The sequence below is a fragment of the Pteronotus mesoamericanus genome, unplaced genomic scaffold, assembly GCF_021234165.1.
Source record: "Pteronotus mesoamericanus isolate MK-2021 breed Mesoamerican mustached bat unplaced genomic scaffold, CSHL_Meso_final scaffold_507, whole genome shotgun sequence".
NCBI lineage: Eukaryota > Metazoa > Chordata > Mammalia > Chiroptera > Mormoopidae > Pteronotus > Pteronotus mesoamericanus.
In genome coordinates, this window is record NW_026555319.1 from 15,100,877 (window position 1) to 15,118,165 (window position 17,289).

At 36.3% G+C, this 17,289-nt stretch overlaps 1 protein-coding gene and 1 pseudogene across 1 annotated transcript in view; one reads left to right on the forward strand and one right to left on the reverse strand.

The window, feature by feature from the left end:
- The window catches only part of TTC28 (tetratricopeptide repeat domain 28), a 568,672-nt gene that overhangs the window by 479,131 nt on the left and 72,252 nt on the right, over nt 1–17,289 (reverse strand). The gene's annotated exons all lie outside the window — the stretch shown is intronic.
- On the forward strand, nt 6,447–6,803 carry LOC129087462 (glutaredoxin-1-like; annotated as a pseudogene).

Below are 17,289 nucleotides of genomic sequence, written 5' to 3' on the forward strand. Positions count from 1 at the left end.
TGCTGATGCTTCTGCTCCTGCTTGCTCCTTCCCCTGGTGGTTTGTACTCCAAACCCCGCACATGCACTGATATTCCCTTCCTCTGCATTCCCATAGGGCTGATTACTAGAGTGAGGTAACCAGTGTGAAGTTTGCCTGTGTCCAAGAGTTGCTTCACGGCTGCCTAGAAACTGCAGGCCAGTGTTGACCCAGGCACACCAGAAACTTCTCTGCTATCCAATGGGCTACAAACTACACCTTCTCCAACATCTCCAGGCTTGGGGAAACTTCACCTTTCCAAGTTTGTTCTTTCTTGGGGAGTTTCCCTAAACTTTAGGCTACTCTAGAGAATTCATTTAAATCACAGATACACTGTTATCATAGCTTAATAATTCTTTATATTAAACTACCCCTGCTTAAATCACAATCTCTTGGTTCGACCCAGACTGATACAGAATTGCTACAGGGTGTGGTCCAAGGAAACAGAACCCTAAGATGGGATTGATCTGCTTGGACCCTTGGTTTAGAGGGAAGTATGAGCTCCTTGCCAATGAGAAATGGGATACTAATAGCCCATGGAATGCAGTGGCATCAAAGTTAATCAAAATGGTTGTAATAAAGTGCCAAGTGAAGCAAGTGCTTAGGGGACTCAAGTGGCTGATGCACTTCACAATTTTACCATTATGACAATGACAACTATAAGAGAAAAATGAAAAACTCAAGCCTAAAAACTCAGAGCTCAAGTCGTGCTCTGAGACATAGGCCTTCCATGATAGTCCTAAAAGAATCTTTTGTTCTTCATAGACACAGAGCAGATCTTGCTACAAATGAAACATAAAATTTAATTGTGTGGGTTGCTGAATTACTTGTAAAGTAAAAGAACAGTACTTGAATTCATAGTCTTACCAAGATTGTCATCTGAAATTGAGGATATTGATTGGGAAAGAATGAGATACTGAAATGAAATAGGAAAGATTGCATATATATAAGCAACAATGATACCAGAATAAAATGGAATATCTTTAAATGTTGAAAAAAAACTCTCCATCTAGAATTCTAAATCCAGTGAAAACATTCTTCAAAAATTAGGACAAAATTAAGTTATTTTAAGAAAAATAAAAATTGAGAGCATTTATCATCCGCAACCCTTCCCTATGAAAATACTAAAGGAAGTTTATCAAGCTGAAGGGAATAGATACCAAATGAAAACTCACATTTTTGGGAAAGAATGAACAGCACCAGGAAATGATAAACTTGTGAGATAATATAAAAAACATATCTTCTTTCTTGCCCTGGCCTGTGTGACTCACTTGGAGCGTCGTTCCATAACCAAAGATTGCAGGTTCAGTTCCAGGTCAAGGGCACATACCTAGGTTGTGGATTCCATCCCGGTCTGGGCAAATACAATCCCCAGTCCGGGCATGTATGGGAGGCAACCAATCGATATTTCTTTCACATCGATATTTCTCTCTCCTTTCCTCTCTCTCTAAAAGCAACAGGGGGCGGGGGGGGGAAATGTCCTCAATGAGGATAAAAAAAATAAAAATAAAATTTTTAAAACATCTCTTAATTTCTTAAAACACATGATTGTAGGAAAAATTAAAACACTGCGGTGCTGTTTATAGTGTACGTCATAATATATATGACAATAATATCACAAAGAATAGGGATGGTAGTAAGCAGAACTAGAGTATTGCAAGAATCTTACCATTTACATGAATTGGTATCATAAGTAGATTATTAAATATACATATTGTAATACTAAGAGTAGTATGTTAAAAATAGCAAATAAGTTAGCTTAAAAAGTAAATATAAAAACTGAAACAGAATACTTAAAGTTCACGTATCATAATTCCGTAATATGTTAACATTATACAGAAACATTTTGATTCACACTATACTAGTGATTTTACAGATCTATCAGTCTATTATTAATGGAAACAAATTTTATTTGCTTTTAAATGTCTAATACCCTCTATGCTTTGAGTTTTTTGTTTCATTTTCAAACCACTTTAAAGAAAATAGTTTATATACATGTCTAAAGTATCCATGGAAACAAAACTGAAATACATAAATAAGCAAGGAGACATATAAATAAAAAATACCAATAACATGTAATCAACACAAAAGAGTAGAAGCCTGCATTTTTTTAAAATCACAATAAATTAAAAGGACATAGCTGCTTCTTCAACACAATAAGAGATACACAAGTCCTGTCCAGCAAGTATCCAGACATATGGTATGAAAAATAGATTTCTTTTTTTAAAAAAGATTTTCTTTATTTATTTTTAGAGAGAGAGGGAGGGAGTGGGGGAAAGCGGGAGAGAAAAATCAATGTGTGGTTGTCTCTTGCACACCCCCAATTGGGGACCCAGCCCACAACCCAGGCATGTGCCCCAACTGAGAATTGAACCGGCAACCCTTTGGTTCATAAGCCAGTGTTCAATCCACCGAGCCACACCAGCCAGTGTAAGAAATTTCTTGAAGAAGGTACAAGATACAAGAAACATTGTACATAGGACAATGACACCTTAGTCCCTTTCAAAGTAGGTACCTTGGGACCTTACACCGTTCTCCCAATCACCATCAGCTGCCCCATTATATTTTCCTGAATCTCATCGATGCTCTAAAATCTCTTCCCTTTCAAAGGTGATTTTAGTTTTGGGGAAAGCCACAAGTCGCAGAGAGCCAAATATAGGCAGTAGGGGAACTGAGTCACCTGGGTGATTTGATGTTTCACAAAAAAACCCTGCATGAGATGTGATGGACACATTGTGGGCGGACACATTGTCATGATGAAGCTGCCAATCACCAGTTGCCTATACCTACAGCAAAGATGAATGACCTAAGAATCAGGTTAGCAAGAAAAGTGAATCACCACAATAGCTTCTGCAGAGGAATGTTCAAGCTTAATGCAAAATTCAATGCAGATTCATTGCTCTACTACTTCAGCCATTCTGAATGTGATGGCCGCACAGTACACGTGCTCATTCGATGGCATCTATGCCCCCACTGACTAGTACAGTGAAGTGGTCATTGTTCACACATGTGCATGCATTCCAGTCCACTCTCCTTGGTTGCCAGGTTACATCAATGTGGTGCAAACTTCTCATTATATTAACAATGGTTAGACTTTTTCTGGACAGGCCTGATATATATGTAAATAGATCTTATCCTAAAAAACAGCGTCATACTTAATAAAGAAACTCTAGAGGAATTCCCACGAAAATCAGAAAAAAACAAAAATATACTCTGTGTTACCAGGATTACTTAGCATTGTTCTAAAAGTAACAGTTCATGCAATTAGTTAAGAGGACAAAAGTTAAAAACTTAGAAGAGGGAAGTAGCTATATTTGCAAATTAGTTAAGAGAATAAAAGTATAAAAATTTAGAAGAAGGAAGTAAAGTCATATGGCTGAGTTTATGGAAACACAAAGAAATTAACTAAAGAAGATATTTTTTAAAAGACAATAAAATTAATATAAAAATAAATGGCCTTCAAAAATATAAGCAACTACTTTAGAAGATATAAAGGAGAAAATTATTCCATTTATAGGAGCAACAAAAAAGATGAATGACCTAAAAATCAAGTTATCGAGAAAAGTGCAAGATCTACATTATAGAATCTTTTTTTAAATATTTTATTTATTTTATTTTTAGACAGACGGGAAGGGAGGGAGAAAGAGAGGGAGAGAAACATCAATGTGTGGTTGCCTCTTGCGTGCTCCCCACTGGGGATCTGGCCCACAACCCAGGCATATGCCCTGACTGGGAATTGAACCAGTGACCCTTTGGTTTGGAGGCCAGTGCTCAATCCACTGAGCCACACCAGCCAGGGTTACATGATAAAATCTTTTAACACCCCTGTGAAGTGCTGAACAAATAAAATGGTCTATCTTACCTTGAATAGAAAGACTCAATATCAATTCTTTGATCTAGAATTATTTTCCTTTATAAATGTAATGCAATCCCCCCAAAATACCAATAGAATTTATCAACTAGGTAACAAAAGTGAAAAGAAAACAAACATGCAAGTAAAACTGGGACGATATTTGGAAAAAAAAGACATAAGAAGGAGTACTAGCCCACTCAGATATTAAACTATAGTTATCTATTTTACATTATAATGCTACAATAATTACCAGCACAGTTATGACATAAGGACAGATACAATATATCAATGAAAAAGAGAGAATCCAGAGACAACCCAAATATATATGAAAATTTAGGACATGATAAAGTAAAATTGTGTATCAGTGGGAAAAGATAGATGGGTAGCCAAGTTGGAGAAAAAATAAAGATGAATCCTCTTGCACCAAAATAAATTGCAGATTGATCAAAAATGTCAACATAAAAATACCGGTAAGCATCTTTTAAATCTTAAACGAGGCCTTTCAAAAAATGGTTGAAAGATTCACAAACATAAAAAAATTATACCGATAAATCAAAATGCATAAAAATTGAAATTTTATGCATGATTTAAAAAACAGCATAAACTAAGTTAAAATACAAATGATAATCTAAGGTAAATATAAAAATTACAAGTAAATATACTCATTATAACACTGAATATAACAGCAAAGCATAAAATAATCCATTAATGGAGGACTGTTAAATTATGATACATCCACCCTGGCTGGTGTGGCTCAGTGGACTGAGTGCTGACCTGCGATCCAAAGGGTCGCTGGTCAGATTCCCAGTCAGGGCACATGCCTGGGTTGCAGGCCACTTCCCCAGTTGGGGGTGTGCGAGAGACAAGCAATCAATGTGTCTCCCACACCGATGTTTTGCTCCCTCTCTCCCTTCCCCTCTCTCTAAAAATAAATAAACAAGCTCTTTTTAAAAAAAGAAAACACATATAGCAAGGACTCATGGACAAAACCAAAGGGGAAGAGCTGAAGGAGGGAAGGAGGAAGGGGGCAAGGGAAAGTGGTGGGGGGTAGGCAGAGACAAATATATTTGAAAAAATAAATTTAAAAAAAATAAAGAAAGAAAAGACAAAAAAAAGAAAAAGAAACAGAAAGACAAATACCATATGATCTCACCTATAAGTAGAATCTATTCAACAAAATAAACGAACGAACGAAATAAACCACCAGCATGGAAACATAGAGCAAACTGAAAGCAACCAGAGGAGATGGTGACGGAGGACAATGGTAGAAAGGAGGAGAAGGGACTAAAGAAAGAGCATGTATGAATGACCCACGGACATGGACAAGAGAGTGGGAATTGACTGTGGGAGAGTGGGGTAGGGTGGGATGGGTGGAGGAGGGCAAAGGGGGAAAAACTGAGACAACTGTAATAGAATAAACATGATTAAAAAAATAAAAAGTAAAAAAAAAAAAAAAAACTTGGAGAAAGAAACAAACTTTGCCAGAGACAGACCCATATTTTTCATTTTTAAATAATGATGAACTGGTTTCAGAGCTTGGAATTAAACCTGCAGTGACATTTATAGATAAAATATAGAATCACAGAATTTTGCAACTGAAAGAAAAAAATGTCAGATTTTAGGTCAGTCTAATATGCTTCCTTCATTTTACTGATGAAGAAATTGATATTTAAATAGTCTAAAAATGTGTAAAGATACCCACAAGTAAGTAGCAAAATGACTTGAGTCTTTCCGGATCCAGTCTTCTTCCTATACAGCATGCTGAATCATTCCACTCTGTGTACCATTACCATAAAACAAGGAGATACCAGTTAAAAGGCAACAAGAAAAAAATCAGACTATCTTCACAGATTTACTGGACTGAATCATTGATACTTACATTATTTACCACACCCGAAAAAGTGTTATGAACTACATTAAAACCAGTGGTGACTTCTACTTCCAACCATGATGAAGGACCAAAGACCATATTTATGCCCTACTGCAACAACTAAGAAACTGACCACACTACAGGAAACAACTCTCTTTAGACATTGGACCATAGACAGCAAAAACCAGTAATGTCTCAGAGAAAGGCAACAAATAAGGTAAACCCTTTGATTGCAGGCATTCTGCCTTTTAGGACATTCTGCCTCTTAGGACATTCTGCCTCTTAAGAATATCCTGGGCCACAGAACACAGAGGGAAATCCAAAACAAAGCACAGACAGGTCTTGCTAACGAGGAGTCCGAGTTCAGAGTTCAGGAAGACTGAGGCAATTGAAGGTGGCAAACCAGATACCCAAACAGAAGAGAACTACACAGGCCCTGTAAATAACTGCCTGCTGGAATACAGGCGGACCTTTTTAAATAAACACAACTAAATCCAAATGCAACAGGAAAACATTAATAATGTCCACAATCCAATTTTTAAAATGCCAGAATTGTGGGGGCGGGGGGAGAGGAGAATGTAAAACATAACCAGATTAAAAACAAATAAATATACCCCAAAAGGCAGAGATGGTGAAATTAGCTGACAAGCAAATTTAAAAAACTATTATAAAATAAGGTTTTACTCCAGAGTGATACTTGCAGTGGAGGATTCCTACCTAGGAGGCAGCAGCCTGTCAGCATGGCTCAGGAGTTTGTGAACAGCAAAATCCATCCTGGGAAGGTGGTGGTGTTCATCAAGTCCACCTGCCCCTACTGCAGACGGACCCAAGAGCTCCTCAGCCAATTCACCTTCAAACAAGGAGCTTTGGAATTTGTCGATATCACAGCCACCGGTGACACAGATGAGATTCAAGATTATTTGCCACAGCTCACCGGAGCCAGAACGGTACCTCGAGTCTTTATCGGTAAAGAGTGTATAGGTGGATGCACTGATCTAACAAATAGGTATCAACGCGGGGAACTGGTGATGCGCCTTAAAGCAGATTGGAGCTCTACAATAATTACAGGGCGGACCACGGGCTGACATGTCCCTTGAGAGCTGACGGCCTCATGAATGATGGCAACGCTTCCTCCCGACTGGGGTCTGGGGCTACCTTCACCCAGGTATGGCAGCTGTTTACTTAAAATTATGAAATGTCTAAACCAAAAAAAGTGGCAGGGGGCGGTTCTTCACAAAAACAGGCTTTGCTTCTATTGATTTAGTATTAAAAGGGGACCCACTTACCACAAACCACTGGTCTGGGAAGGTTGATGGACATCTTGGGTTTCTTCTGGATTGGCCCCTGGGTTCCAAAGGACCATGACAAGTTATAGCTTAGGATTCCCTCACTGACCCCCCAAAAGTTCTTTTTTGCAAGTGGCTCTTCCTAACTATTCTTCACGTGTCGGGACTCTACCTCTAAGCCAGGGTTTCTCAATCAAGTTTATCCCAGGCCACTAGAATGAATCTACAAGTTAATTGTATGCTACCACTCCCAAAATTATTTTGAGTTTGACTTGATAGAGTTTGTACAATGAAATCAAATAGGTATTTTTAATGTGTTTTTTAAAACTACATGTTCTTCCCTGCCACCTCCCATCCTGCCTTGAGAATCACTGCTCTGAACTAGTGTTCTGAACCTTGACAACACACACAGCTCACAGGAAATGCTCAGCAATTCTGTGAAGGGCTGAGAATCCAATCTGAGAAATGACACATGAAGAGTTAAGCACACTGGGTCTTCACTTGGTGCTATAGGGATCAGATCTACATGTGCAGATGCTGTGATCGTGTGGCAACACTGTAAGATGATTGTCCAGGTACTCCTGAACAAGTGTGTATTAATTTGTTTATATATTACGAACAAAAGTAAAACATATATTCAAAACATTATCATATAAAACTTGCAAACCTGTTCCCAAAGAACATGTCTGTGAAAGTAGCAGAATTTGGGAAATACTGTCCTAAATGATTTTCTCTCTTTTCATTCCCCACTCTATGAAAACTTAAGAATCCCTCATTGAGATGTGTGTTCTAGAATCACAAGATTAATTTAATTTCCTTTTGCAGTCTCTACTATGAAAGGTTAATTTCTGTGTAATAAAGTAGTCATAAATGACAGTGATTTTTTTTGTCCAATTCTTTACTATGTTCTCAAGAGCTTAAGCGATGATATTGATGTGAGATACATCAGTTTGAAGTTTTATTCATGTTTGTCCCCTGCCATTAAAAATAAAGGCACACGCTATTGTCCTTTATTGAGGAAAATAAAAAGCTATTATAAAAGAATAAATTAAATTAAATTTAAAAATATAAATCTATTATAACAATGCTCAACAGAAGACACATTCTGAAATGGGAAGCTATTATTTAATGAATAGAGAGTTTCAACTTTGAAAGGTGAAAAAGTACAGGAGATGGATGGTGGTGAAAGTTCCATAACAATGTGAACACACTTAAGTACACTGAACTATACGCTTAAAAATGGCTTACATAATAAATTTTATGTTGTGCATATTTTACAATTAAAAATAAATGTATTAAAAATATTAAATGATACATCAGTAACAAAGAGCTATTACAAAAATCCTGAAGTATTTAAATTAAAACACTATCCATGAGTCAAAGGATAAACAAAAAGGATAATAGAAAATATTTTTAAACTGGTAGAAAATGCAAAAACAACATATCTAAATTTGTAGAATGCAGCTAAAGCAGTGCTTGAAGGGAAATGATTATCTTCAAATACTTACTGAAAAGAAGTCCAAAATAAATGATAGAAGAATTAGAGCAAAGTAAACTCAAAGTAAATAAAGGGAAGGAATAATAAAATTAAGAACAAGTATCAATACAATTTTAAAAGATAAACAAAATCAATTAAACAAAAAGCTGTTGCTTGGAAAAAAAATCAATGAAAATGATAAAATGCTAGCCAGACTCATTAAGACAAAAAGAGAGAAGGCACAAATTACCAGTATCAGGAATGGCAAAAAAAGATGTTACATACATTAAAAGAATAATGAGGGAATAATCTGAACAATTTTATGCCAATAAATTAAACATCTAAAAGAAAATGGACAAATTCCTTGAGAGACATGATAACCAAAACTGATTCGAGAGAGAAAGAAACATTGACTTGTTGTTCCACCCATTTATGCGTTCATTGGTTAATTCTTACATGTGCCCTGATGAGGAATTGAACCTGCAATCCTGAAATATTGGGATGATGCTTCAACCAACTGAGCTACCCAGCCAGGGCTCGACTGTATTTTTTACACTAGCAATAGACAGTTGGGAATTTAAAAATTTGTAAACAATATCACTTATAGTTATCAAAAAATATTACATACTTAAAGATAAATTTAACAATACAAATGACCTGTGTAAGAAAAATTACAAGACATTACTGAAAGAAATTAAATAAGATAAAAAATGGAGAGGTACCATATTCATAGATGGAAAGACTCGGTATTTTCAAGATATGGGCTCTATTCAAGTTAATCTATAGATTAAATGTAATCACAATAAAAATCCCAATAAACTTTCTGTAGAAATTGGTAAGGAATTAATTTTAAATTTCATATGGAAATACTGAGACCCTAAGCTAGCCAGAGAAATTATGAAAGAGAAAAACAAGTTGGAGAGTTTATACTACCTGATTTCAAGACTTACTATAAAGCCAGAGTAATCAAGCTACAATAAATCAATAGAATGAAAGAGAATCCAGAAATAGACCCTGTAAATATATGGTCAAATGATTTTTAACAAAGGTGCTAGGGTATCCATGTGGAATAACATGAGTATCAATCTTACTTTGCGCCATAAATAAAAATTAATCTGAAATAGATCATAAATTTAAACATAAAAGTGAAACTATGACATTTCTCCAATAGAAAACAGAAAATCTTCATGGATCTGTGTGGAAAAAGATTTAAATAATATAGAAAAAGCATAATTCATAAATAAAAATATTAATAAATTAGACCTTATCAATTTTTTTTAACTTTTACTCAAAAGGCACTTAAGTGGAGCTGGGCCTGCCTCCACCTCAGGGAGCCTCCTGCCCTGCCCAACAGAGAGAGATGCCTGGCACCCAGCCCAGCTGAGCGCAGCACACTCTGGGTGGCAAGATGCTGGGTTTCTTGGAGAGAATGGCCTTCGTCCCCTTTCTTCTGGTGACCTGGTCATGCATCTCCTACATGGTCTCCATGTTCTCTAGGCATGTCAACCCCTTCCTCCCCTACATCAGTGATACAGGAACACCACATTCAGAGAGTGGCATTTTTGGACTTACGATAAACTTCTCTGAATTTCTTAGTGTAACCACGATGTACGGAAGATACAAATTAGTGGAAAACCAGAATCAACCAGCTATTTCAGCACTCCTGTTTTTAACTTAGTGCCCCTCACTCTGAAGTTCGTGGGAAGTATTGGAAGGGGCTCTGTCGCCAATTTTCAGGAGTTGGCTCTCCCAGTGGTCCATGGCAGCGGCGCTCCTTTGGCAAAGGGGACGGACAGGGTTTGAATGTTGCCCTATAGCAGGCATTCAAATATACCTATCTCCAAAGGTATATTTTCCTAGAGAATGTAGAGCACTTATGACATTGTAGCAATGTTTTTATAGTTTTCTAAACTGATACTTTTTTATATTCACAAATTCATTACACAAAAGATAAGGTATTATGGAAAATGGAGAGCTTTTATTTTTATATAGATTCTGTTTTGTTGTTTCTTTGTGTGTGAGTGATTTCTGGATACACTAAGGGATTTATTAACAAGTAAAATCAGGAGATATTTTTAAATATCATTTTTAGAGAATGAACTGTGTAATTCTATATCATGAGGTTATTTGTAAAATTCAGTTTATAGTGATCATAAAGATTTAGTTAATAAATAACACCATGACACTGATTTTTAGATGAACTAAGCAAAGTGTTTCTATTGGAAAGCCTTAATATCACCATACACATTAACTCCAAGTGAACACAGCAGACCTCAGTTTTGAACTTCAGTTCCGCTCAGCCACCCTGCTCACAAAAGCTGTAGGTTTTTCCTTTGCTATTGATTGGCTGTCTGTAGTGGGCATAATTTTAAGTGGGATGGATTCAGCAACACTGATTAGATATCAAAAACCTTTCTACAGAGTAAAATGGAGGTGAGCAACTAAAACGAAAAACCTCCCTGGATTCCAGGTTGTTGTCTTTGCTAGATGAGCGAGGGAGGGTAAGTGTGTCTCAGGGAGCATTTGTGGAAGGCAGGATTACAGGAAGGAGACTTCCACTTAATACTAAACCTCTGCGAGGCCAACCTGTGAAAATCATTAAAAATACCATTTATAAAACCACCTTGTGTTGTTACTGGCATAACTTAACATACAGTCAGACTCAGAACCTGAAACTCATATCTCGAATTCATTTTGTTTGAAGAGAACACAGGTCCCAGAGAGAAAGGAGAGGCTGCTGAGGGCAATTTATTTGCTGTTTCTTTAATGCCTGTGGCTGGATGTTTGCCCACTATACAGGCTGTGAGTCAGGCCCTTTGTTAAGCAAGATCTACACACTCCACCTTTTTCCCAAATCACAAATGACAAATGAAAAGCAAGGCATTCCAGCAGAAGAAGTGTGCCTTACAATGCGAAGGCTTGCGTTTGAAAGTTAAAAGATGGAACTCTCCTTCAGGCACCCTCCACACACCAAGTTCTGTTTAACCAGAAGACTCGAACTCTTGAGGGTACATATCAAGGGCAGAGCTCCCACTTGGATAGTCTTGGAGGGAATCTAGGAGTGGTGAGCCCATGATTGCTCCTCAATAGCTACTTGTTGAGTGAGTGAAGTGTGAGACAGAAGTGTTTAGCCACCTCTGCCAATGACAAACTCTGTGTCCCCCAAGTGCTCAGCAGAGGGAACCTGTTAACCATTTCTGGATCTGTTGTAACTTGTCAGAATGCTGTAGATCCCCAGTGTCACACTGGAACTAAAAGACTGATTAATGCTATGTAAGCAGCTCTTACTCTGGAGCGGAGCAGGAATGCCACATACCTGTACCGTGGAAACTGCAGTAGAATGAATTCACGGTTGGCCTCCCTTTGAACAGACTTTTGTTATCAGCACTTTTCATAATGCACCATCATTTCCACATCGCTTCTGGGAGATTAGACTGAGCTCCTTGAAGGCAGAGCGTGTGCCTTAATCTCATAACTCCAGCATATAACTGGGTACCTCCTCGTACACAGTAGGTGTTTAATAAATACTCATCAAATGCATGAACAAAGGAGTGAACAGATAAAGGAATGACTAGGGATATTTGCGGTGCTGCTTAATGAGATTGACTTTGATTTACTAGTTAGGTGATAAACCAATAGTTTGACTGTTTTGCTTTGTGTGCTGTAAACATTTTAGTTGTTTATGCTTCACTATTCTCTGACAACTCTCTTTTAAGTGGGACAGTTACTACAGAAATTGCTACACAGGCTAGACAATATCTACACATGGTACACATGGCTTGGCAAACCGAAAAGGCCAAAATTCACTCCAGACAATCACATTCCACTGATTCTATACAACATCTAAAGCTGACCTGATTGATATTTGGGTATTATTTCTAATTTCCAAGAAGTTGCATTTCCTTGGACCTCATGGCTGAAAAGTATTTATTTTAGTTTAAAAAAAAGACAAGAAATAAAAGGGTAAAAATGAAGAAAACACAAATGGAAAGATATTCTGTGCTCATGGATTGGGAGAATTAATATTGTTAAAACGTCCACACTACTCAAAACAATCTACAGATTCAATACAATCCCTATCAAAATTCCAATGGCATTTTTCAAAAACAGTAAAACAAATAATCCTAAAATTTGTATGGAATCACAAGACTTCAGATAGCCAAAGGCAGTACTGACAAAGAAGGACAAAGCTTGGAGGCATCACACTTCCTGATTTCAAACTATATTACAAAGCTATAGTAATCAAAAACATGTTATTGAAATAAAAACAGACACATAATCAACGGAACAGAACAGAGAGCCCAAAAATAAACCCATACATCTATGGTCATTTAATTTATGACAAAGGAGGCAAGAATATACAGTGAGAAAAGGACAATCTCTTCAATAAATGGGAAAAACTGAACAGAAAAAGAGTTAAACTGAATGACTATCTTACACCATACACAAAAATCAACTAAAAATTGATTAAGACTTGGACATAAGAGCTGAAAACATAAAACTCCTAGAAAAAAACATAGGCAGTAAGCTCCCTGACATTGGTCCTGGCAAGGATTTTTTGGATTTGACACCCTAAGCAAAGGTTACAAAAGCAAAAATAAGCAAGTGAGATTATATAAAACTAAAAAACTTCTGCACAGCAAAGAAAACCACCGATGAAATGAAAAGGCAACCTACCAAATGAGAGATAATATTTTCAAATTATATCTGATAAGGGGGTAATAGCCAAAATATATCAAAAACTTATACAACTCAACAGCAAAAAACAATCCAATTTAAAAATGAGCAGAAAATCTGAATAGACATTTTTTCAAAGAAGACATAAAGATGGCCAGCAGATACTTGAAAAGGTGCTCAATGTCCCTAATCATCAGGGAAATGCAAATCACAACCACAATGAGATATCACCTCACACCTTTTGGAATGGCTATTATTTAAAGAGACAAGATAACAAGAATTAGCAAGGATGGTGGGAATATAAGTTAGTGTAGACATCATGGAAAACAGTAGGGAGGTTCAAAAAATTAAAAATTAAAAGTTAAAAATTAATAAAGAAATAAAATGTATTTCAACATAAATAAATACAAATAGAACTACCATATGATCCAGCCATTATACTACTGGGTATTTATTTGATGAAAATAAAAATACTAGCTTAAAAAGATATATGTACCCCTATTTTCACTATAGAATTCTTTATAATAACTAAGACATCAAAGCAGCCTAAGAGCCCAATGAAGAATGAAGAAAGAAATTGTATAGATACATACATACATACATACATACACACACACACAATGGAATACTATTCAGCCATAAAAAGAAGGAAATATTGTCATTCACAACAACATAAATGAACTTTAAGTGAAATAATTCAGAGAAAGACAAATACCATATGCTTTCACATATTTGTGGAATCTAAAATAATAATAAACTCATAGATACAGAGAACAGATTGGTGGTTTCCATAGGCAAGGGATGGCGCATGGGAAGAATGGGTGAAGGTGGTCAAAAGGTACAAAATTCCAGTTATGAAATAAATAAGTCATGAGGATATAATGTACAACAAGGTGACTCTAGTTAAAAATGGTGTATTGTATATTTGAATATTGCTAAGACAGTAGATTTTAAAAGTTCTTATCATAAAAAAAATTTGTAACTATGTGTGATGATGGATATTAAGTAGAATTATTGTGGTGACCATCTCACAGTACATACAGATATCAAATGATTATGTTGCCCACCTGAAACTAATATTGTATGTCAGTTATATCTCCATTTTTTAAAAATGAAAAAGTAAATATCTAACTGGGAGTAAATTTTATATACATATATAAAACATTTTATATAAATATATATTTATACATATATTAAGGTTTCCAGAAAATATTGAGAATTCTTCTTACTAACCAATAATAAGAATATAAATAACCCATTAAAAACACACAAACACACACACAAACTGAAGAGATACTTTACAAAAAAAAGTATCACAAGAAAAGTAAGCACAAGAAAAGATGTCCAACATTACTGATCAGGGTAAAAAAATTAAAACCACAATGAAATATTTCCATATACCCATTCAAAAGCTAAAATTAAAAAGACTGACAACACCACGTGTTGACAAGAATGTCAAGCAACTGAATGCTGGTAGCAATGTAAAATTGTGCAAACACCTTGGCAAATAGTTAGATTCTTTAAAGTTATAAACTTAGCATGTGACCCAGTAATTCTCTATGTAGGTATTTATCTAAGAGAAATGAAAATTTATGTACACACAGAGACATGTACTTGAATGTCCACAGTCTTATTCATAATATAAAAAAATAAAACTAACCCAAAGGTCAATTAACAAGTGAATGAATAAATAAATTGTAGTATATCTAGAACACCACAACAGAATACTATTCAGCAATAAAAAGAAATGAATGACTGACTGCCCTTGCCAGGTGGCTCAGTTAGTTGTAGCATCATCCCATCTACCAAAAGGCTGCAAGTTTGATTTCCGGTGAGGGCACATACCTAGGTTGGGGGTTGGGCCCTCGGTTGGGGTCCACACAGGAAGCAACTGATCAGTGTTTCTCCCTCACATCTCTCCCCCCCACCCCACATGCCCCTTCCCCTCTCTCACAAACTAATAAAAACATATCCTCAGATGAGGATTTAAAAAATAAGAAAGGAATGGCTTACTGATATAAGAGCAATATGGGATGAATCTCAAAAAACATTATGCTAAGCCAGGAAGCCAAACATAAGAGTCCATGCTGTGTAATTCTATACATATAAAACTCTAGAATATACAAATCTGATGTATAGTGATACTGAGTGGGTCAGGGCTTGCCTTGGGCGGGGGCACAGGTATGGACTGACTAGCATGGGGCACAGGGAACTTTCTGGGTTCATGGAAATTTTCTATATCTTGATGGCACAGTCAAATAAATAAATAAATCTGATTATACAGTTATTTATATATTTGTTAGATTCATTGAACTATACACTTAAATGAGTACATTTAAAGTAAATTAAATTGTACTTCAATAAAGTGATTTCTTAAGACAGATCTGTGTGGTGTATGTGCATGTGCACGCGCACGTGCAACCACAGAACATGGGCAGTTATGCTACACCCTTCTATGGCTGTGCTCTCTGGTGACTGAGAAAGCCAAGTAAGTGTTCCCTACATAAACATAGCCAAAGATTCATCTAATCACCAATCATCTTCCTATACACCAGCTGAACGAATGAAGAGAAAGTAGTAAACATCTCTGCACTTCATTCATTTCAACTAAGTGGTTCTACCATTAATAAATGATGCAAAACTACACTCAAGATTCTCATCTCTTTTATAAAGTATGCAAAGCATTCTCTGCCTCTCAGACTAAGTGTCTTGTTATCTTTCCACCCCCAGTCTATGAACCTAGTATTTTTGAGTTACAACTTGACACTGCAACCAAATCCAAGAACCTATCATTTTTTATTTAACATCCATTGGCTATAGTCATAAAAAATGTACTCACTGTAATACTGCTGCATTCCTTCCATAGTCAGACTCTCATGATATAAGGTGATATTCTGAAGGACACCTTAATGCTGAGGCATGTTTTAAAAAGTATCATGAAACAAATCTAGAGATAGATATCACTTAACTCTCACTAGCCAAAAAATTAAACTGTGCAAAACCAGAGCTTGTACTCATTCTACCCACCTCCCTATTACATACTGATCCTATTACATACAAATCTGATGTACAGTGATAGTGAGTGGGACAGAGCTTGCCCCACTCACTATCACTGATCTTAGGAAAAGATTGAAAAACTCATTCACAGTAAGCTTAATATAGACCATTCTCTAGAAATATGTTTTAACAGTGGGTAAACAGTTAAAATGATTTAATCTTCAGCCAGTGTTTAAATGAGCATATCTTTAATCATAGCTTTATAACATCACAATCACTACATCAAGAATACTACATATGAAAATTATACATCTCTAATCCATTTCTAATCACCTAACACTAAGGCTCCCTTTTGGAATTCTTTTATGTCACATAATTCTAATTTACTAGTCATTTACCTAAATATTGTCTAACAAAGGGTAGATGCTCAATCAAGTGACATTTGATTTTCTTCCCCCCACCTTAGTACTTATATCCTTGATACAAATTTACAGAGGGAGGGAAGCACAATTTGTAGTCACCATAAGGGATCTAGCCTAGCCGCAGATCATCTTGGAAGAACAAGGTAACCCCCAAATAAATCCTGGGATTGAACTCTGCTCTGGGGCAGGGCAGAGGCTGACTCTGACATAAATAATTAATAAACTTGGCTGTGGGCCTTCAGTCATCAGTCCCCAACCAAAATCTCTTTCTAGGTTCCAACCAGAGGCACGTTAAGCTAGCTTGAATATCCCAGACCTATTCTACCACTCTGGACATCCCAGACCTATTCTACCACTCTGGACATCCCAGACCTATTCTACCACTCTGGACATCCCAGACCTATTCTACCACTCTGGACATCCCAGACCTATTCTACCACTCTGAAGGCTCTACCAAATCAGACATCATGTAAGTAGGTATCTGATGAAAGGTGTAGTTAGTATTGAATCGTTACTGTATCTCAATGTTCATACATTACAGTCTAATTCTACTTCTACTAGATCAATAAAAACTATTGAGAAGCTAAAAATCAATCAACAAAGCTTGTACCTGGACAGCTCATATAAATTATATGCTTTAAGAAAAACTGTATGCTTTTTAAATATACTACCATAATCAAAATAAAAAT